Here is a 24544-nt window from a genome sequence, read left to right as displayed (position 1 = left end):
TGCCATTCCAGTCCCTGGCATTAAATCTGTTCTAATTCCTACCAGCTACCACCCACCCCCAGTGGCAGTCAGGGATTGATGGGGTGTGGGGCACCCTAGCAACCCATCACCTTTCCAGCCTCTCTGTGTCAGGCTGGGGTTGAAGCAGGAGATAAGATGGCGCTACATCCCCAGAAGCAGTTGCTCCACTGCAGTGATTCTATATTGACATGAGGGCTGGATTAAAGGCTCTCCAGATGGTGTAAAATGGCATACAAATTAATGGGGCTATGTTGCACCATCTGGAATCTGGCCTTGTACATTTCCATTTCAATATTAAATTATTTCCATTCTATTCAGTGTGCTGAAGCTGCACTATCTCATGGTGTTCTCTCCTACTGCAGTCATGCCGAGAAAGGCAGCAGTGGTAGAGTGAGACTCCTCTCTGATTCCTGCAGTTTCCAATCCCTCTCTGCTACTTCTCCAATTTCTCCCTTCATATAGTTATCTCCCCAGCGCCTTTGCCATTACACACTCCTGGTTTCCCCTGTTCTATTCTTCACAGTCAGTGGGCTTTATGATTTCAGCTTCCCCTCTAACTTCTCCTCTCCTCACCTTTACCTCTTCATTTGACTTTCAACACAGGATCAACAATCAGTCACCAGATCAGCCACTCACTAGACACTTACGAATTCATTTTCTTCAACCATCACTTCTCCTTTGGCATTGCTCGCTTCCCTCACAGCTCTCCATCCTCACTGTCCTCCAGTAGCCCTGACTTTTCCATCACTGAGTCCCTTCCGCTCTGCTTTCTCCTTACTCAATTTCACTGACAAAGAACTCAAGACCCTGCACTCCACTTTGTGCCCTCATCTCTTTTTATGTCATTCCCTGCCTTCTGTGCTTTGCTAACAATGCCCATCTTGCGCCCCATTCATATTATTATTATTCTTCTTCACTCCCCAGGCATGGTCTACCATTCTCATGATTATACACCAGACCACTATCCTCTCCTCATTCAAAATGTTCCACAAGACCTAGTTCTGTTGTGATGCCTATGAGAAGTTAGCCAGTTAATAATTGCTAGGTAGGAGAGAGACAGTGATAGTTTCTGCACATAGAAAGAAAGTGGGAGGGAGGAACTAACAATATGCATGCCACTCATCACCCTGTTTGCTCATTTTGTATTCCTTTCCCTCACCCTTCCTCATTTGTTTGTCTTTCATCCTGTAAATTCTTCAGCTCAAGGACGGTGTCTTCTAATATGTTTGAAAAACACACTTCATATCACAATAACACCACAATATGCTAAGTAAAGTCCTTGCATGTATCCCCTTGGAGCTCATCCTATGAGATGCTGACCTGCACCTTCAACTCTCATTGACATGTCTGAAAAGAATGACTGTTGAACCACTCAGGGATTCACAAGATTGGGCCATTAAGCAGTGCTTTATTTGGATGCTTTGCATCAACAACAGTAAAAAAAACTCCATGTGTATGTCTCTATATTAATATATCTTGTACAAGGGTTTGCTCCAGGGCGGCGGGGAGCCATACCGGCTCACTATACACCATTGGTCCCGGGGAATTAGTCCGGCCGTGGGGTCTCCCTCAGTAGCCCTTGCTGTAGCGGGCAGAAAGGCGGTTAGCCCAGACCTGGCTCAGGACGGGGCAACACCGCTAAGTCAGGAGCTCAGGCCCCAGGAGGACTGAGCGGTAACAATAGTATTAAGCCCAGGCCCTAGGCAGGGCTGAGCAGGAAATACCACAGTGTGCAGCCCAGGCCCTAGGTCAGGGCGGGGCAGCAAATGCTGAGTCAGGGGCTCAGGCCCTCAGGCAGGGCTGAGCAGTAACCATAGGCTCCAGCCTCCTCAGGCCAGGGAGAAGGGGAGTCTGCCACCCAGGAGTTGGGTGGCAGGGGGGATGCAGGCCCTCCCACTCCACTGCATCACAGTCTGGGGCCCTAGCAGCGGCCGAAGATCCGCTGCTTAGTCAGTGGGGATCCTGGCCACAACACACTGACATAGGCTCTGGTAGTGCTGCAGTCAGACTGGGGTCGGCTGCCTCCCGGCTACTTCCGCACTCCCCCTCGGGCCCTACCTGGGTCCTAGTGTTGGCCTCTGGGGGATCCAGGAGCATGGGTTCTTCAGAGCAGGGGTTGATTGGCAGGTCCAGCAACTCCTCCAGATAGCAGGCGCAGGGCAGGTCTGGCAACTCCTCGGATAGTGGGCACAGGGCAGGTCCGGCAACTCCTCCAGATAGTGGGCGCAGGGCAGACCCGACCAGTCTGGGCAGCCGCCTTGGGCCACGGGGGTTTCCCAGTCGTGGGCTCCACTAGGGACGTCTGTTCTCTCCAGCCACTGGGCTCCTACTGAGCTCTGAGGGCCAGTCTTTATAGTTCCAGGTCGTCACCTGACCCTCTGAGGGGCGGGCTTAGAGCTCCCTAGTTCCACCCACTCTGGCCTCTGGATGGGCTCTTTCCCCTCCGAGAGCCACACCGCCTCACTACAATCCTCATTATTAGCTTCCGTTTCAGAGTATTCTCCACAATATGTGATTGCTTGGGATCCAATTACTTTAACTATTATGTTCACTTTTGTTACTCCCCCATCTGCTAACAACACACTCAAAACTTTAGTCTCAAGGATAGTGTCACACTCAGGATGGAGGATACATATTTTTATGAGGTGTGGACTTCTACAAGAGTTACATCCAGCGTTATTAACTGTGAAGGCTAATTCAGCAGTAAGATTTTCACAGCATTATGAGTCATCCATTGGAACCAGCAACTAAGATTTTCCAGTGCTAAATATTTAGTGAATACAAGGTACTGAACTTCCCCCTATGAATATATGTTCAAGGAAAAATATATCAAAGACTTTGTTCATAAATACATCCTTTACCAACATTCTGACTTCAGCAGACTGGAATACTGGTGACTACCTCTTGTCACTAATATTCTATATCACAGAGGCACCAATCAGGACTCCTTAGTTAAGCAGCTGATTATAATTGTATGACTAACTTTTAATAGATCCTTATGAAGTTTTTTTTTGTGATGATTTTAAGTTAAGAAGATTTTGGTAGTGTTTCAAAAGTGCAGAGTATATAGGTCTGAAATAACATGTCTCCAAATACCCCTTTCCAAATGTAAACAATAACTCAGTTTTTATAACGCTTATAGGGATATCTTAGATGAGTCAATAAAAATAAAAAATCAAAACAAAGTCAGGGCAATCTCACTGCACTTTTTAGGATGCTCTTTGACTTGTGAAGGTTGGATGGTTATCTAGGCACCAATGTTTCCATGACCAGATTTTTGAAATAAGTTTACATCTGGAGTCTGGAAACTGGGCCCTTGTTCTCACTTTATGTATTCTCTCATTATTCCTGCTCTTATGTTGCTGACCTTCCACCACTCATTTGCTATGTCCAGCATTTTAATAGCAAGAGAACTATAACTGCTCTGTTTTCTGGTTACCTGCAACTGAGATCATTGCTGGTACCTAATAAATCCTCTTTCTCGTTGCCAGTATTTCATGGCTGTGTGATGACTTAGTAAATGTTAGTCAAAACATATAAAGGGTAAAAATGTACAGACCTTTCACCAAGGTTCGCTACAAGGAAGGCCTTTGGCTGCTCACTGCTCCATGATGTTATGCAGTTAAGTGTCATTCTGTTTGTGCTGTTATTGAGAAGCAAAGATACACAGAAAAGTGAAACCGAATATGCATGAAGGAATTGAGAGCGAAGAGGTCTCAGTAACCCCTGATATGGGGGACTACCTGGCTAGGCACTGAAGGAAGCATTAGGGGAAGAAAATTTGGAGAAAGAAAAGGACATCAGGGTGAGATGGGATGCAAGAGATGGAACCCAATAAGTCATCTAGCTAAACACAGATGCACTTTGAGGCTTATCCAAAAAGAACCTCCAAGTCTCCTGGGGTTCTCTCATTATCTGTTAAAAATGCAACATGCTGTCTGGATGGGCTTTTTTGACGAAGCATAAACAGATTGTTTAGCAAACACATAATAATGAAAATGCAATTGTAAGTAAGTGCAATATAATACAATTTAATCCAACATAATGGAATGCATTTTATCCACTTTTGAAACCACTAACCATAAGTGCAGAGGTATGCATGCACGAAAAATTTAATGAACACTTCTGCAGCAGACTTTATTCCCCCTAGAAACAGAAAGATGTACAGATCACGAGTCAGACATGCAAGTCAAAGACAGGATCAGAGGAAAGGGGAACATCATTGCTGCAAGAACAAACAGTTACAGTTAAGGTCCTTTAGTGGTCCCTAAGTGGCCTCTCCTACAGCTGGCAGAAAAAGTAGGTGAAGAAGCCTACAAAACACCAAAGTTTCACTATTTACCTGTTCTTGCTTAGTTCCTGCTGTCTGGTATCACCACCCCCTAAATGCATAAAAAAATAAAATAAAATAAATAAAAGCCTACTTTTAAAAACAGTTGAGGCAAGTAGGTTATCACACGTCCCTTGCTTGTTTTTGCTCTGGCATTTCTGACAAGTATAGCATGTGGTACAGCAACTGTCAGTCTGACCATGCCTCTTTTTGGAGGGTGTGGGAGTATGTGTGTGTATGTGCATGTATCAGAAGTCCTGTGGATCTTCTGCTTTTCACATGGGAAACATAACAATGTAGAGTTCTCTATGTTGCTTTTAGATGAGAGTGATGCACACTATATATTTTTGTGCTGCATGAATTCAAGGGATAGGTTGGCAGGGACCAGAGAGTTTTATACCTCAGTCCACTTTATTACATGCAGAGTACTTTATAGCACTAGCTCTTTAGATCTCTGTCTATCCCTAACTCAATGGTTTTTTTTGGGGGGGGGGGGAATCCCACATCCAGGGAACATTAAATTCTCTTGTACTTCATTTTTGAAGAACTAAAACCACCTTCAGACTGTCTATATACATGATCCCTTATTGTTTAAATTTAGACAACTAGATAGATCTGCATTTATTATGCATATATGTATTTATCAGATGTCACAGTGACGAGAGTAGAATTAGAGCCTAAGCAGAAGAGAATGGATTAATAATATTTTTATTAACATTTCAACAGGTATTTAGAGAACTTAACAGTGCATGATCAGTAGTATGTAAGAGTATCTTTTTGTTATGACTAATTTTTGAAGTTTACACTCCAAAGATCATAGTATATATCACACCTTGCAATAAGACTATGGAATTATCAATGCTATTTGTATATGCATGGATGAGGAGAGCCACCTTGCTTATGTGAACATAATTTAAATGAGCAAAGTACAATGAAGCCCTAAAATCAATGGAAGTGTCAGTTTGGATGCAAAACTACATCTCAGACTACAAATAATTGAGTTATTTTACTGATCCATCCTCACTGGTGGTCAGAAACATATCTTACATGATACATTTTTGATAATAAGCTTCCCACTAGTAATGCAATAGTTTAGTTAGTCCAGAACCACACCATGTAGTATTTTTATCAACAGTAATGGAGGTAAGTAAGAGAACTACAATTTCAGGGGTGGAAAAGTGTGTCACGTTAATTTTATATGTTTTCTAGCTACAATATATGCCAGTGAGATTATCTTTCCTGTGCCTTTACTAAACTGAACAAGCTAGAGCTGATCTTATGATATACGCAACAAAGGAGCGTGATCAAGTCTCTGCCCGGTAACCCTGTCCAAAAATCCTGACTCTGAAGCCAAAACTTGGCAATAAGTGGATGGGACCACATACAGTGGAAAAACCACCCACGAGCATTGTGACATTTATTATACATAGGAGAATATGCAACCCGTATTTGAACCCAGTTGAAGGGGAACAAATACTCTGTGCAATAATATGAATAAAGTTTCCCAAACAGCAAGGTGTAGACAGATACGATTGAAGCCAGCAAAACATGCATTGCATAAAGTGCTTATAATATTACAGTTCAAGTCTGTTCCCGTTTCTGAGATGATTTCACAGCAAGAAAGTTAGATGTCAGTAGCTTGTTGGACTCAGAAATAAATGTTCTAAATATACTAGATGTTTCTTGAATACAGTATATAAACAGAACTTGTTCATTAAAGGTACAGGTAGCTTTTATATCCCTAATGACAATGTGGTGTCTAGCCCCTGAAATAGGAAATTAAGATACAATCAGGAATATTATGTTCAAGTCGCAAGTTAGGGGGATAGTGTATTGTGAAACTAACTAGAAAGATCTTTAATGTCAGTGAAGAATAGATCCAAGGTATTTTTTTTTTAAACAGCCCAAGGCTTTTTACTTAGTGTAGGATTTGATAGTGTCTAATTCAAAATTTTCCCTACCACCACTGTTAGTCAGTGTTGAGTGCCTGTTGGTTGTGACTCTCCACCCCAGAAGTAGCTTCATTTCGGCGGTGGTGCACCTATTTATGATCCAATTATTATATAAGCGATTATTGTGATCATTCTAGTCTGACTTCCTGTGTAGTACAGGCCATAGAACTTCCCCAAAATAATTCCTAGTGCCGATCTTTTGGGAAAATATCCAATTTTGATTTAAAAATTGCCAGTGATGGAGAGTCCACTGCAACCCTTGCTAAATTGTTCCAGTGGCTAATTACTGTCACCATTAGAAATGTCCACCTTTTTTCCAGTGTGAATTTTTTTTGCTTCAACTTCCAGCCATTGGATTGTATTACGCTTTCTCTACTAGATTAAAGAACTCATTATTAAATATTTGTTCCTCATGTAGGTACTTCTAGGCTGTAACCACATCACCCCTTAATCTTCCTTGTTAAGATAACTAGAGTGAGCTCTTTGATTAAAGGATTAAAAAACATGCCTCATAGTGATACTCATTCTCATGACTCTTTTCTAATTCTCTCCAATTTATCAATATCCTTCTTGAACTGTGGGCACCAGCAAAGGTTGCACTGGTGCCAAATATAGAGATAAGATAACTTTGCTACTTTAGCTTTGTTTATGCATCCCAGGATCACACTAGCTCTTTTGGCCACAGTTTCACACTGAAAGCTTAAGCGCTGCTGATTATCCACCACCACCCTGAAATCTTTTTCAGAGTCACTGCTTCCCACGTTGGAATCCCCCATCCTTTAATTGTGGTCTACATTCTTTGTTCCAAGATGTATACTTTTTCATGTAGTCATATTACAACACACATTGTTTGCTTGTGCCCAGGTTATCAAGCCATCTGTGAATCAGTGACCTGTCCTCTTCATTATTTACTACTCCCCCAAATTTTGGGTCATCTGCAGACTTATATCAGTGATGATTATATGCTTTCTTCTAGGTCATTGATGTTTAATAAGTTTTCCCATCTCTCCGGTGAGTGCCCTAAACCTCTTGACTCTGAGTCTCTCTCTCTCTCTCTCTCTTGCTGAAGCTGTTCCATTGTATATAAGCTATTAAATATGCATGGAGCAAGACAGTGAGAATGACTCTAGTCCAGTGCTTAGGGTAGTCACTTGAGAGGTAGAAAACCCTCACTCAGCTGGGCTTTTGTGGATCCCATTTTTATATGCCTCTCTCTTCCCGTACATTATATAAAGAACCTAGGTACTTAACTCAAGGCTGTGGCTTCCACTGGGTTGCAAGGCCCCTAAAAGTGCAACAGTGTTGAGCACAGCAACACTTAAGTGGGGTTTGGCTCCATGTTGGTCCTAGTGCCTGAGATCCCCATTATTAAAAGACTCTCTATTATACCACCACTACATCCCTCCCTGAGAGTTGACCTCAGAATCTCAGAGTATGTCTACACTACGGGATTATTCCGATTTTACATAAACCGATTTTGTAAAACAGATTGTATAAAGTTGAGTGCACGCGGCCACACTAAGCACATTAATTCGGCGGTGTGCGTCCATGCACCGAGGCTAGCGTCGATTTCTGGAGCGTTGCACTGTGGGTAACTATCTCGTAGCTATCCCATAGTTCCCGCAGTCTCCCCGCCCATTGAATTCTGGTTGAGATCCAATGCAAAAACAGTGATTCTGGGTAATGTCGTCACTCAATCCTTCTTCCGTGAAAGCAACGGCAGACAATCATTTTGCACCCTTTTTCCCCTGGATTGCCCTGGCAGACGCCCATAGCATGGCAACCATGGAGCCGATTTTGGCTTGTCACTGTCACGAATGTGTACTGGATGCTGCTGACAAGGAGGCGTACTACAGTGCTACACAGCAGCATTCATTTGCCTTTGAAAGTAGCAGAGACAGTTACCATCCATTGTTACTGTCTGCCACCAAAGAGGGATGCTGGTGTTCCGTGCTGCAGCACCCCGTCTACCAGCAGCATGCAGTAGACATAGGGTGACATTGAAAAAAGCAAGAAACTTTTTTTTCCTCTTTCTTTCACGCGGGCGGGAAGGGTGTAAATTGATGACATATACCTGAAACACCCGGAAAATGTTTTTGCCCTTCAGGATTGGGACTCAGCCAAGAATGCAAATGCTTTTCGAGACTGCAGGGACTGTGGGATAGCTGGAGTCCTCAGTACCCCCTCCCTCCCTCCATGGCATCCATTTCATTCTTTGGGCTTTCCATTATGCTTGTCACACAGCACTGTGCTTGGACTTTGTATCATAGCCTGGAGATTTTTTCAAATGCTTGTCATTTCATCTTCTGTAACGGAGCTCTGATAAAAATTTGTCTCCCATACAGTGATCAGATCCAGTATCTCCCGTACGGTCCATGCTGGAGCTCTTTTTGGATTTGGGACTGCATCGCCACCGGTGCTGATCAGAGCTCCATGCTGGGCAAACAGGAAATGAAATTCAAAAGTTCGTGGAGCTTTTCCTGTCTATCTGGCCAGTGCATCCAAGTTCAGATTGCTTTCCAGAGCGGTCACAATGGTGCATTGTGGGATACCGCCCGGAGGCCAATACCGTCAATTTGCGGCCACACTAACCCTAATCTGACATGGAAATACCGATTTCAGTGCTACTCCTCTCGTCGGGGAGGAGTACAGAAACCAGTTTAAAGAGCCCTTTATATCTATATAAAGGGCCTCGTTGTGTGGACGGGTGCAGGGTTAAATCGGTTTAACGCTGCTAAATTCAGTTTTAATGCGCAGTGTAGACCAGGCCTCAGTCTCTATTACTGTTAGTTCTTCAAAGCACATTTGCTTAATGTACAGAGGGGAAAAAATCGCCTGCAAAGTTATAGCTTTTTTGATTAATTCCAGTTGTTGGTTTTTCATTTTTCTTTTAGTCTGTCCAACTTTGCTATTGTTACTTGTAAAAAACAGTCAGTTTCTCCCCTGTTATTTCAACAACAAGAAAATCATTAACAGGTCTTCATAACAAGATCTTATTTTCCATTCCTGTCATTATTTGCTGGTGATGTATGAAGCATTTCCAATGAACCTAAAATGCCAAGAGCAGCAAACATCTCAGCTGGAATTTTTTCTAACTAGACTCCTATAATTCTCTCTCAACTGGCTTGTTTACCCTATGGGCAAATGCAACACCTTCCGGTTGTGCAAAATTTTGCTGGTTGTTTTTTCACAAAGACACATTAGAATCTCTCACTTGTGCTGCAGAATTTACATTGGTGCTACTTTATTTTTCCAGTGTCATGATTTGCAATCAGTTCTTACCAGTCCATCTCTGAGCGATGTTTGTTCCTGTAGATACCTGACTCTTCACTAGAAATGCTCCAGTCAGACCTCAAGTTTGCTCTACTCATTTATGTTATGACATTTTTCTTATCCCCCCTGCTTTTGGTGTGAACACTCCTCAAGTTTTCGGTGTGTTTGAACACAGATATAAAATAGACGGCAAGTTTTTGGGGGCTGGGATTGTCTTTTTATGTATTGTATTAGTGTCCAACATTCTCTGGCCATGGGAATAATATATAACAGCAATAATCTTGATTCATATTTTGTAATTGTTCCTCAGTTTGAGGGCAGATTTTTGCCCATTTGTTCAGAGTTGCATGATGTAAGAAGCCCCCAAATCTTGTGGCCATGTGCAACTTCTTGGTAGTCCCTGCTACACCCCAGGAACTCCAAGACAGTCCAAAGGGAGCGGAGAAGGATACAGTCCCATTGCCCTGTGCTACATCCCCCATGGCCTGACAGAGCCTGTTGTAATGGACTAAACAAAATCCAAAGATCTAAACTGACACCCTGAATTCAGCAAAGCATTAAGTACACATGGTTAAAGTTAAGCATGTGCTTAAGTCCTGTTGAAGAGACACACTTGAGTATATTGCTGAGTAGGATGGACTTAAGATGCTTTTAGGATGACCAGACAGCAGTGTGAAAAAATCGGGATGGGGGTGGGGGGGGGTAATAGAAGCCTATGTAAGAAAAAGACCTAAAAATTGGAACTGTCCCTATAAAATCCGGACATCTGGTCACCCTAGATGCTTTGCTGAATCAAATCATGACAGGAGGTAGAAAGGTCTTGTTAAGGCACTGGGTTGGGATTCAAGAAAGATGGGTCTAATACATGGTTCAACAATAGAGTTACTGTGTGACCTTAAGTCACAAACTCTCCTTACTGCATTTTCCTCATCTTCTGCTTTGTCTTGTTTAGTAATGGCTTCTCTATATGGGGAAGTAGACCAGAATAGCTGTAGTGGAATAATTATACTGCTGAAACAACATCGCTCTAATTCTCCATGCGAACACATGAGCTCTCAATGCTAGTCAAGTGTTTTCATGTGCATTATTTGGTCCATTGGTTCAGGACATCATATGAAAAGCTCTATATGAATGTACAGTTTTGAGCGGATTGTATACACTAAAGTCACTTTTATTCTGGAATAGCATGTTCATATGGGGAGTTACACCAGCACATCAGTATATTACTCTGCTATAGCTATGCTGGTCCTTTTCTCTATCTAGACAAGTCCTAAGAATCGAAGTCCTTGCCCTGAAGAACTGTCTCTTATGCGCCCAGCTGAAGGGATCAAAATGTTGGCAGTGGCCTCTAGGTGCTACCATAATACTAATAAATAACAAACACAACCACATTTTGATGATGTTCAAGATTGGAAATGGATCCTAATCTTCCCCGTCTCTCTCTATATATGATACACATACAGAATATGTGTGTGTGTGTGTGTGTGTGTGTGTGTGTGTGTGTGAGAGAGAGAGAGATCTAGAAGTCCTTGGGGATCTAGACAGTCTGTATGGAACTTTTATGAGAACATGCATGAGGCAGAGTATCGGGGTTGAGGCTTTTTTTCCCCCTGGGGTGTGGGATTTCAGGACCAGACTAAAAGCTCTCAATGCTAGTTAAAATGTTTTGATGTGCATTATTCTGTCCATTGCTCCAAGACATCGTATGAAAGGCTCTATATAAATGTGTGGTTTTGGGTGGATTGTATACTTTTTCTTCCTTTACTACACAGGCACATTGTAAACGTGATTACATTACCCCCTAAGGCTAAAAGTCCCTGAAAAGTTGCAAGTCGAAAGTAAATTACAAGCATGCGGTTTCCCTATTCATAACACTGTTCTCTGGTAACTTAGTATTTAATGTATCTCTTTCATAAACCAGACCTGTAGCACTCCATTTGTAAATATTTTGCTTGAGAATGTAAATCTTGAAGATGACAAAAAAGCACAAAGGAATTGTACAAACCCACTTTCTCCCAGCTGAACTGTAAAAAAACCTTCTAGAAATCTCTGGCTTTGGAACAAATTTCCATTGTTTACTTAGAGCTGCTTCTGTAGTATCCCTCAGCATTCCACTAGTTTATTTAAAATCTACTGGCAGATCCTCAACTCATGTAAAGTGGTGTAGCTCCACTGAAATTCATAAGATGGTAGCAGCTGAGGATGTACCCTCTAAAACACAGAAGCACTTGAAAAATATATTGAAAACAAAATTACTATGCAAGCTGCCTTCTGTTTACTCTTGGCATTGTATGCTTGTTTAATCATTTATGACACTTAGAAATAAGACTTTTCTTATTCTTAAAAATCCCAACCCCAAACCCAGCTCATGTTGACGTAACTGGTTAAAACCTAGTGCTGAAAACTGGGAAATGGTTTTGATTTTCATTATGTTTAGGGTCACTCCCAGGTCATATTTGACACAGATTCAACATTCATATAAATTTAATAAAATCTGTAAAGGAAATTCAAATAACAGCTGTGAAAAGAATGTGATCAATAGGCACCTAAATAAGTGTCACTTTGCAAGTTACCAACCATTGATGGATAGTTAAATGGATGAAACTATAATGTCTCCACCACCTTTTAAATGCAGAAAGCTCTAGCAATTTAGTCACTTAAGTGACAGAAATTTTGCATGCTCACCAAGTGTAATTATTGTGTCTGTTCTTTTTATACTCGTTTTCTTATTTAGGATCTAATTCAAAGTGTGAATTATTATTCAGCATACTCATGATGGGTTGATAAGAGAATGGTTGAGTTAAAATAGCCCTTTTATTACATTTATTGAATCTCCATATAGCATTGAAAAAAAAACACACTTTATCCGTAGGTACTCTTCCTTGGTGTTCATAGTCCTCATACCATTCTTCTTCAACACATTCCCAAAATACAGTTATTCTTGAAAGTATCATTTTCAGAGGTGGTATTGTATTTCAATATGGCAGTATTCACAAGCGATATATTGTAGTGGCCAGTCAGGACTTGTCTACACTAGAAAGTTGTACTGCTTTGGATATACCGGTATAATGAAAGTGGTAGAAACCCACTTAGTGCGGGCAGTTATTTCAGTGTCAAGATGTTTTATACCAGCACAGTTTATTCTCATTATGGGAATAACTATAGTGGTATAGGTCACCTTTATACTAGGGCTGTCAAACGATTAAAAAAATTAATCGTGATTAATCATATGATTAATTGCACTGTTAAACAATAATAGAATACAATTTATTTAAATAGTTTTGGATGTTTTCTACATTTTCAAATATATAGATTTCAATTACAACACAGAATACAAAGTGTTCAGTGCTGACTTTTTATTTTTTATTACAAATATTTGCACTGTAAAAAACAAAAGAAATAGTATTTATCAATTCACCTAATACAAGTACTGTAGTGCAGTCTCCTTATCATGAAAGTTGAACTTACAAATGTAGAACTATGTACAAAAAATAACTGCAAAATAACAATGTCAACCTTTAGAGCCTGCAAGTCCACTCAGTCCTATTTCTTGTTCAGTCAATTGCTGAGACGAAGAAGTTTGTTTACATTTACGGCAGGTAATTCTGCCCAATTCTTGTTCATAATGTCACCTGAAAGTGAGAACAGGCATTCACATGGCACTGTTGTAGCTGGCACTGCAAAATATTTACATACAAGATATGCTAAAGATTCATACGTCCCTTGATGGTTCAACCACCATTCCAGACGACATGCTTCCATACTAATGATGGATTCTGTTTGCTAACAATCTAAAGTGGTGCAGACTGATGCATGTTCATTTTCATCATCTGAGTCAGATGCCACCGGCAGAAAGTTGATTTTCTTTTTTGGTGGTTCAGGTTCTGTAGTTTCCCACTGGAGTGTTGTTCTTTTAAGACTTCTGAAAGCATGCTCCACCCCTCGTCCCTCTGAGATTTTGGAAGGCACTTCAGATTCTTAAACCTTGGGTTGAGTGCTATAGCTATCTTTAGAAATCTCACATTAGTACCTTCTTTGCATTTTGTCAAATCTGCAGTGAAAGTTGTTAGAAAACATGTGCTGGGTCAGCATCCGAGATGCCTATAACATGAAACATATGGCAGAATGTGGGTAAAACAGAGCTGCAGACATACAATTCTCCTTCAAGGAGTTCAGTCACAAATTTAATTAACGCATTAATTTTTTAATGAGCCGCATCAGCATGGAAGCATGTCCTCTGGAATGGTGGTCAAAGCATGAAGGGACATACAAATGTTCAGCATATCTGACACATAAATAGCTTGCAATGCCAGCTGCAAAAGTCCCATACAAAATCTTGTTGTCACTTTCTGGTGACAGTGTAAGTAAGAAGTGGGCAGGATTCTCTCCTGCAACTGTAAACAAACTTGTTTGTCTTAGTGATTGGCTGAATAAGAAGTAGGACTGAGTGGACTTGTAGGCTTTAAAGTTTTACATTGTTTTGTTTTGGAGTGCAGTTATGTAAAAGAAAATCTTCATTTGTAAGTTGCACTTTCACGATAGAGAAATTGCACTGAAGTACTTATATGAGCTTAATTGAAAAATACTATTTCTTTTGTTTATCATTTTCACAGTTTTATTTGTAATAAAAAATAATAATATAAAGTGAGCAGTGTAAACTTTGTATGCTGTGTTGTAACTGAAACCAATATATTTGAAAATGTAGAAAAACACAAAAAATTAATAAATTTCTATTGGTATTCTATTGTTTAACAATGCAATTAATCACAATTAATTTTTATCACGATTAATTTTTTTGAGTTAATTGTGTGATTTAACTGCGATTAATTGACAGCCCTACTTTATACTAGTATAGCTGTGTCCACACTAGGCTTTTGCTGATATATTATCCGTTGAAAAAACAAAAACAAAGAAACCCTCACACATCTATCCACAATAGTTATAATGGTAAAACCTTTAAATGCAGACTAGGCCTCATTATCAGTTCAAAAGCATCCCAGTTGCAATGTACAGGTGGTAAACCATTATGGGCTTGATCCAAAGCCCACTGAAGGTAATGGGAGTCTTTTCATTGGCTGCGCTGGGTAAAACTTCAGTGCCAAAGTCTGTGCAGAAAGCCTCTGCAGATGTATTGTTTAAAGAGGTGTTAAATGGTTAGCAGGTGGATTAGAAGCACAAGGTAAGTGTAGGTGATGGAAGTTTTGTTGCTTTAGTGAAAATGGTGTGTTCTGTAATAAAAACAGTGTGAACTTAATTTCCCTCTGCTGAATTCTTTATTATTCATGCTCTCCCACCCCCAGTCACTGTCACAAGCTCGTGCTAGATACCAGTTGAAAATGCCTGGCACTTGTCAAAGTCTAAGCGACATAGTTGTCACCTGCTGAACTCCCTTTAAATTTCAATAGTCTTTGATACATTCAAACTGTGAAGGCAGTGGGACTGACTCACCCCAGAGCACCTTCTTGCGGCCAGGCATGTCATAGCAGCTGTCTTCTAAGCTGATGCTCCCTTTGACAGGTTCTCTGGTCTTCTGGTGGCCTGCTCCTTCCTGTGACTCAGGCCTCTGGCCAGGTAATGACTGAATCCACATTTTCCAGGGTAACAACATTCAAACTCAAAGGGTAGGGGGGAACCCTCTTCTATCCTTCTCAGAAGAAATCCTCTGCACATTTTCCAACCCTCTCCCAGGCCCTGCAGGGTTCATCCTCACTCTGTCAAAGAGGGCTTCCTCCCAGGGCTTTCTCCCTGGAGGCGTGGTTCTTTGCTGGAGTCTCTCTTCTCCCATGCCTGTTTTAGAAGTTTCCTTCTGCTCAGCTGCCCTTTCCCTCCAGGGACAGTCTCAGGATACAAGCACCTTCCTCTAAGCCCCTTTATCGTTCCTTTCCCTTTTATTGTGGGTTTTTTCTCCAAAGCCCAGATTTCCTAGCCTTTCCCATTTTCAGGGCATAACTTCTCTCTCATAGAACGCCAGTGCTATCTTCTCTCATAGCCAGCTCTGTACAAGCTCACGCTCCAAAACGTCTGTTAGTCTATAAGGTGCCACAGGATTCTCTGCTGCTTTACGATCAGACAAACGGCTTACCTATGATAACTGAGCCATGCAAGGCACTGATTTAGCGGAGAAGTGAAATCCATCAACCTCTGAAGAAATTGACAATCAGCAGATAATCTCTTTAAAATGCATCAACGGATGGAAGCATAAGAATGGACTAAAGGTAAAAATACTGCTTCTACATATAAACAACACAGGAAGCTATGCATAACATCAAAGAAATGAGGAACACTCTGATAGCATCTATAAGCAAACAGGAAACACAAAAAGAGCCTCCAAGGAAGAATTCATTAATACAACTATAAAACGGAATACTAAACTAAGAACAGGAGATCTACAGCATACTCACCTTCTCAAAGAAAAAAACTGTAAGCTTCCTAAAACTACCTAACATGGAACAGCAAGTAGCCTCTAACACACAAATAGTTAGTCAACTATCAATACACAATCAGGCAGAATAAATGTCTATCCGGATCTTTCGCTGCACCACAAATATACAGAGTGGCGATCGGAAACCTACTTTGCTCTCGAGCAAGAATACTTCAGGACAACAGGAAAGTGCACTAAAACAGTACCCCAACAATCAAACGAAGAATACTATGGACTAGCGGTCGAAATGACGTCTGGACTATAATGAAGGCTTCCGCAACGGCACAGCAAAAAATCGTGGAAAAACAGAACCGTTTGCTTCAAACCTAAGTGGAGGACGAACATCATCCAGCCTCAGAAACCGACTAATTACATAAGAGGCGATAAAGGAGGTCTGTGTATATGAAAGTCTGAGACTACAAAGGAGGCGGCCAGACAACTTCAACAATCTAACAGCCATTCCCTAGATCCACTGAGAATACACTAACCTGCACATCCCAGGAACCCTACACAACACGGAAATCAGCCATACCTATAGCCCGACAGGCTATTCTAATCTACTATACCAAGATCAAAACCGGGAAACTTAGAGCCCCATCATCTCAGGCATTGGCACTTCGATAGCATGTTGCATACGTGACTCTTACTCAGACCCTATGCCCGCACTTCATATTGGATCTCCAGGATTCTCAGGGAGAACTACAATGCATTAGTCTCTCAGAAACACATCCTAGCCCATGATGTGGTCTCTACCAAACTACAAAATGGCGAATACAGGCTCAGGAACAGTTCCTTGATGATGCCACGAACTGGCTGCTGATCTCGTGCCATTTACTCACAATCCACATTTTAGGTTGATGACATTATGTAATTTCGATAGTGCTACGCTATGGGCACCACCTGGCCACAATATGCAATATTTTATGGACTGACAACGCTCTCAGCTCTCTGTCACTTCGACGCCCCTTCTACCTACGCTACATTGATGAATCATTCATCATCTGGACAGGAAGGAGACTCTAGAAAAATCCACCATGATTTTCAACCTATCAACTCAGCCCGACCCACTCACGGGAGGTTTTCCACTTTCTAGAAACACCACAGGTGCAAATAAGTGAATGTTCACTTAAGACACCTATTCTGAAATCTACGACGCTATGCTACCTTCATGCTCCAGATTCCATCCGGGACATCACCAAACAAAATCCTATGTTACAGCACTGAGGTACAAGACCGCACTGCTCTAAACCCTCAGACAGAGACCAAACCTACAAAATTACACCAGCATCTCAAAAACTTACCAATACCCGACGAGGATACGTGAAACAGTATCAACATAGGCGACGTGTTACCCAGGAGAGCCTCCGTGCAGACAAACCAAGAAGAACAGACAGGACTCACGGCCATCCACTACAGCTCCAGCGTAAAACCCCTCATCATCATCGAGGACACAACCCATTGGACAATGTCCAACTTTCACGTTGGGTGGCAGGCCAATCCTTGCCCAAGACAACCTGCCAACCTGAAATAATTCTCACAGCACTGCACACCGACATAGTAACTCTAGCTCAGGAACCAATCATGCAACAAACCATCAGAGACTCTGCCACATATCTAACAGCGAACATACAGGATACCAGATCAGCACATCACTGGTTCATTCCTGCCGTCCACATGTAATATACGCCATCATAGCAGCATGCCCTCTATGCTAAATGTATGCCAAAGACATCACTACGATAAAGATAATGGACACAACAATATAAGAATGGCAATATACAAAACTGTAGGAAGCATTAAACTCCTGCCAACACTATAGCAGACCTTAAGGTGGCATCTGCAGCAAAAACTTCAGGACAGACTTCAAGAGAAACTGCTGTCTTAGTTATCTGCAAATTTGACACATCACTCTTGGACTAACAAAGACTGTAGCGTGCCAGTTACGAACGATTCTCCTCCGCTTGTTCAACACCTAGCTAAACAGGACTCATCTCTTGATTGAACTAACCTCGTTATCTCTAGCTTGCTTGCTAGCATATGTATACCTGCCCCTGGAAATTTCCACTACCTGCGTCTGATGAAGTGGGTATTCACCGACGAAAGCTCACGCTCCAAAACGTCTGTTAGTCTATAAGGTGCCACAGGATTCTCTGCTGCTTCTGTAAGGATAGTTCCTATTCCCAGCAGCACAGCTTTTCTTCCAACCTTCTCTTAGACTTTCACTTCTCTGAGGATCATTGTCCACGGATGTTCCCTAACTCAACTTTCCTGACCCTTTTCCAGAGCTTCCTCTCAGAAGCAGATTCAAAAGCCTAATTTTTGCCTGAAGCGCTACCCTACCTATTATGTAGTAGCCATACAGTCATCTCCAGCTGGGTCTCATCCAAATTGGTCCTAGCCCCTCCTTCTGGTATAACTGGATGCATTTACTGAGCTGCCCAGCTCCCCTTAACTGCTAGAGAAAGAGCTACTCTACTGCCCCAACCTGCTATTCTGAAAGATTCCTGTGAGTGTGGGAAGCTAACACCTATTGAATCCTGGGGGCAGACGAGTGCAAGCCTGTCAGTATCTGAAGGCCCCTTTCCCAGCCTAAGGGGACAAACTTCTGAACCCAGAGTTCAAATGAAATCGGGTGCGGGGGGGGGCAATGAATAAAAAAAAAACAGGCATGATATCATAGGGCCATAATCAAGAAACCTGAGGGGGACACTGAGCAAAGAACCCCAGACTGTGCCCACTGCTCCTGAAAAGTGTCAAGGGAGCCAGCAGATGTGGGCCAGAGGAACTCTGCCTAGATGTGTGAGTGAAGGGAGGAGAATTAATAGGCCCCACAGTTGCAGAGCTCCTCCCCATCCAGTATCCTCCTCCTGCTTTTATAGATGTCCACCTTGGCCAGCACCAGGAGGATGTTGATGAAGAGGTCTCACGACTTAGTGGGGCCACAGATAGCATGTGCATAAATCAGAAGGTGCAGAGAAAAGTGAAGCCAGAACTGAAGGAAAAGTTTCTGGAGGAAGTGGAAGTGAGAAGCTATCAGGTGAGCCAGCACTCTGATCACTTAGGCTCCCCACCGCCCCACCCCGCAGGCTGTCTGGGGATTTGCAAGCTAATTGGCTGAAGAGGCTGGGAGGCTGAATGAACCAATAAGTGTATCAGCTGAAAGGTATAAGGAGGACAGAAAGGAAATACCGAGGGCCAGTTGAGCCCAGTGATCTCAGGGAAGGGAGACCTTTCTGGCTGTGAGGGAAAGGGATAATAGTAGAGAAGCACTGTAAATATTTTGTTGCACAAGACTGTATTGATGTTGGTGATGAGAATGTAAATAATATGCTCAACACTGCCACATAAAGAACAGAGTAAGAGGTTTCTGGGGTATTAGAGGATGGAGATGGAGCGGGCCCCATTACAATTCCATAATATAAACAGAAGCATCCCTAGAAGCCCAACATGTGGATTATAAAGTACCCACACACAGAGCTAAAACTGGCATCAGAATTACTATAGCATAGTGGGGCAGATTCTCTGCTAGTGTAAATCAGCAATGGAGTGACAGCTGATTTACTCCAGAGGAGGACTTGGCCTAGTACACATATGCCACCCCTTTCCTCTTAAGAACCAGTTGTGTCATTGTCATCTTTGGGTTTATTTTAGCTTCTTTTCTTCCCTTTCCTGGTCTGAATTGTCTCACATCCATGAGTCTCTTTCTCCTCCTAAGCAGGAAGGTAAGTTACACCCTAAACATTTACTTTCTTCTTGTTCACTTTCATTTCTTATTGCTCCTGTAACAGACATTCTTTCTTGCTTCATCATATAGCAAAAGTGATATGTTAATTATATTAAAACTGAAACCCAGTCACAGTGAGGTCTTGATCCAACTATTACTGGAGCCAGTGGAAAGACTCCCAGTTGGCTCCTGACTGGCATCCTGAACTGAGGTTGCAATCAATCTTTTTCTGTGCATAGGGTAGATTGGTGGAAGATCCCTTTTCAACAAGTTCCTGGCTTTCTGTAATTTCTTCTAGTCACTTCATGCTGTTACTGGTCTTTCTTTCCTACATCATATAAAAATGTGTTAACTGTAACGTACTTCAGAAAGGATTTTTAATGGATGACATTATTCAAAGAAAGTGCACTCAGCCTGGCAGAGAGAGTATTTAATAATTGGACGTAATATATAGACATGTCATTACAGGCCTCTCTAATTTGTATGTCAGGTCCTTGTAAGAAGTGTCTGAGGATTAATTCAAAAAAAGCCTTCCATTTCATTGAAGAAGTCAGCATTCTGCTCTTGAGGAATTACTACTGCCTTTTGGAGGGCAGCCTACATAGTAGACTGTGTGTTGTTTAGATTTAGAGAGACCCTTTAACCATATTGTTGTGCTTTTACATTTTCAGCCATTTATTTTCAAATGGTGGGTCATTACCTGTTCATTTAAAAAAAAAACAACACCTCTAAATGCTTGTCAACTACTTGTTTAAAAATTCTCTGACTGGAAAGATAATGCTACCAGTATCTTCTGTGGTCTGTACTCTTCAGGAGTCATGCTACAGCACAATTTCTGCAAGAGTAAGTTTACAACCTAGGAGTGAAAAGTGTCTGCACACATTGCTATAATACTACTTAACACCTAGATAAAATGTGCATTGTGATTTTTACCTGTCTGTAGAGATGCACTCAAATATGCCAGGAAAAACTTCAAGACAGAAATGTACTGAGTTAATTTTTATGTATGCAATTGGTTCCTCTTTTCTCTAATTCATGTTTCCATTGAATTAGGTGCCAAACTCCCATTAATATCAGTGGGATCTGGATTTAGTTCAATCTGCATCTCAGTCTAATTGCTCCATTCCTCATGCTTATCACATTGGAATTTTCATACTTATGCACAGTAGCTCATAACATCACAGAAGATTAAATGACTATTGATTTTGGTTACATTCATTTTGGTTAAATTAATTATTCCTAAAGTTTCATGACAAATTCTAGGTTCAAATTTTATTCATAACATTATAAAAGAATTATCATTGACAAGGTTATGCATGTGGCTGCACCTTCCAAGATCATTTACATAGTAATCTGAGATGTTATGGACAAGTTTTAAGATGTGACCTGATGAATTGGTATAGCTCTTTCTATAGCTTAGACATAAGCAGTGAATTTAGTAAAGACAATTTTTTGTCTATCTGGCTCTTTAACCATGATCTTGAAAGGTGCTATGAACTTCTTCGCAGGCGCAAAGTAACAGTTTGGGATACTCAGACTCTCATAGGATCTAGCCCATTGTTTCTATTAACTGCCCAATTAGTCGAGCAAAGTGTTTTTGTTGGGTAAGGTTTTAATGGTAATTTTTGTAGACTGTTTGGATTGTCATCTGACAATCTATGCATATAAGAAGATGCTGTATATGCAGTCCTCATTTAGTATCTTGAGTGCAGGAAAATGTACTTCAATGATTCCCATACCCAAGATTTTGAAGCCCACTAAGGATGTGATCCAAAGCCACTAAAATCAATGACTGATATATGGTAAATTGCAAAAAGTTTTCAAAATAAATGGAATCTGTAAGTTTAAATCCCTTCTCCAGAGCTGATATTGTAGTCAGCATGTTTTATAATATTAACTTTTGCTAAGAATAAATGTGTTAGGTACTATCTAGTTAGATTCATTACCCATCCCATGGTTTGCTGCACAGACTGCTGAGGAGCTATTCTATTAGTGGTGCTACATACTGAGTTCTCTCCCAAAGGCTCCTTTTATGAGACTTTAAAAATCACTCTCTAATTTAACAATGATATTAAAAGAGTGCTTTTATTCTGTCCAATTAAGTGAAAGCACACTAATTTTTGGTTTTGTTTAAGGGGTTAATCTTCAGGGATGAAACAGATTACCAGCTTTTGAACCAATTTAAGTAGAATCTCCAGAAACAAAGCCAGGACAAATAATTATTGGCAGTTCACAGAAGGCATTCTGTGCTCATAGCTCTGCAGGATATCGTTAAAGTCAGCTCACTCCTCTTAATGGAAAACACCTGTGGTCCGGAACACAAGAAGAAACTATGCTTTCAGACATTCAAAATAAATTGTGGAAATAAAACCACCCCTTCACCCGCTAGCACCAATGTCCCTGCTTCCCCCAAAAACAAATATGAAACCTTAGTCTTCGAAACTGTGTTCACTCTCAGCCATTCAAGAACGTCAAGCAATTTCAGTTGCAATATTAATCAGAAGAAACCTTACCACAAACAGAAACACACTGAACAAAGGCTCAGCTGGAGACCCTTTTTTAAATAGCTATTAAAAATGAATGTAAACCCATTAGAAACCTTTAACACTAATAATACCGCAAACTTTAAAAATCAATTATTCTCTGAATTTCTAAGAGCCTTTGCTTTTGTGCCACTTACTTACAGAAAACATTTGTGTTAATGTAAAAAAAAAAAAAGCCATATTGCACACATGATTAAAAGTGTATTAAAGCAAGCAGCCTGCGATGGATGTGTGTGTAGATATAATATCGAAACCACTTTTCATTTGGTTTGGAAAATTTAACTACTGGATTTAAATGTAATTGACATCCTCAAGTGTGAGGTGGCCTCACCGTTAGGCATAATAACTCAGAGGAAGTTACAGTAACATTTAGTTTGAATTAGAAAAGCCAACAGAAATTCAGTATTTTAATCAAGTTAATCCCTTGAGGGGGCAGGAGGGGAGAGAGTGAAAGAGAGAAGAGAGAGAGAGAGAGTGTGTGTGTGTGTGTGTGTGTGTGTGTATGCGTGAACACTGTTTTATTCTGTTGCCTCTCTCCAGTGCATTTCAACAGAAAGACTGGGAACAAGTAGTGAGAAAGATGATTTATTTTTTGAATATATACAATTACAGAGGAACGGCCATGACGTGCCAAGATACTGAAAGATAGTAGTTCCTGAACTCTAAGACAATTATGAAGCCCAGAAATACACCAGAACACCTATCTACATTTGCAATGTTTTACAAGTTTAAAAATGTCACAGTGTGTAAAAATAGTCCTTTTCACCTCTACAGACTGGCGGTTGTCAGGTTATCTTTGGAGCCGAGCTGTGGCAGTAGCCTGAATAGTTTGAATATGCATTCACAGCATGTAAATAAAATGAAAAATGGCTTTCATCTGACTTTTCATATATCCAGAAAACAAATGTATTCTTTTTATAGAAAAGGAAATATCTCTGATTTCAGAAATGCTTTTAATCAATCTTTCCATGTTCAAGGTGATTGTGTCAGTGTGTGTTATGCTTATTTTAAGAAAAACAAATGTATAGTCTGGAAAGCATCCAGATATAGCAGTGGCATGACCAGGAGAAATAATTCCTAAATATATAAAGATACCCCAGTTCCTGAAGAATATACTGATCTGCGATGATAGGCTGAATGTTTCATAGTTTAAATAGCTTAGTTTTACTGCAGTAAGCACAGTATCTCATTGCTGGAAAGGCCTTCACTTTGATCATACACACAAAGGGGGGGGTCTATTCCAGATTCCTCCCCCTTTTTATTTCCATATCCTTTTCTCTCCATGGATCTTCTGCTTCACAGTATTAAGATATAGGCTACAGACTACTATACCCAAATCAGTTCAATACCTAATATGTCCTCTATCTGGAGAAAACATACTTCACTTGACCTCAGGGGATGGAGTAGAGATTATCTAATACTGTAGGTATTGTCTTACTCTAAGTTCTCTCATTTGAAAGGCATTTAGAATTCATGGCCAGTTACAGACTTCGGAGAGGGGTCTTGGCCTCAGATGGATTTGATGAATGCACACACGTTTCAAATATAGACATGTCAAAGGATTCCTTGTGTTTTGACCTTATAAGGGAACAGTAGAGAGCAGTGCTCAGTGTACCCCTTACCAAGAAGTAGGCTCAATAAGTAAATCCACTAACATTCCTTGGATTTCTAGAAAGTGGGTGAAAGTATTTCCTTAACATAGTCTACCTGGACCAATGTCTCTCAGCGTGATTGATACTTCATCTATTTTAGTCCTTACTCCTTTAAAAGAAGAGACTATGTTCATGTTAAGGTCCTGATTTTCAGATGACCCTCAATTCAGCCTTTTGCAGTCATGATTCTGAGCCCACAAGTCACTGAAGGAACAACATGAAAGCACAGTTATTTGTGGGTGACAAATTGCACCTGAAAAAACAGAGGTCACCCTTGAAAATTGGACGCTTACTATTTAATTGAGTAACTCTGACATCCCAAAAGCTGATGCCATTATATCCTCTACTGCAGGGGTTCCCAACATTTTTTTCTGAGCCCCCCACAACATGCTATAAAAACTCCACAGCCCAGCTGTATCACAGCTGTTTTTCTGCATATAAAAACCAGAGCTGGTGTTAGGGGATAGCAAGGAAGCTAATTGTTTGAGGCCCCACACCACAGAGGACAGCGTGAAGCTAAGATGCTCAGACTTTGACAGGGCTTGTGGCCCTGGGCTGTAGTCCCCGTGGCGGGGCTTCGGCTTTCTGCCCTAGGCCCTAGTGAGTCCAATGCCAGACACACCTGGAA

Source organism: Chelonoidis abingdonii, chromosome 7, assembly GCF_003597395.2.
Source record: "Chelonoidis abingdonii isolate Lonesome George chromosome 7, CheloAbing_2.0, whole genome shotgun sequence".
Lineage (NCBI taxonomy): Eukaryota > Metazoa > Chordata > Testudines > Testudinidae > Chelonoidis > Chelonoidis abingdonii.
This window is presented reverse-complemented; position numbering follows the sequence as displayed.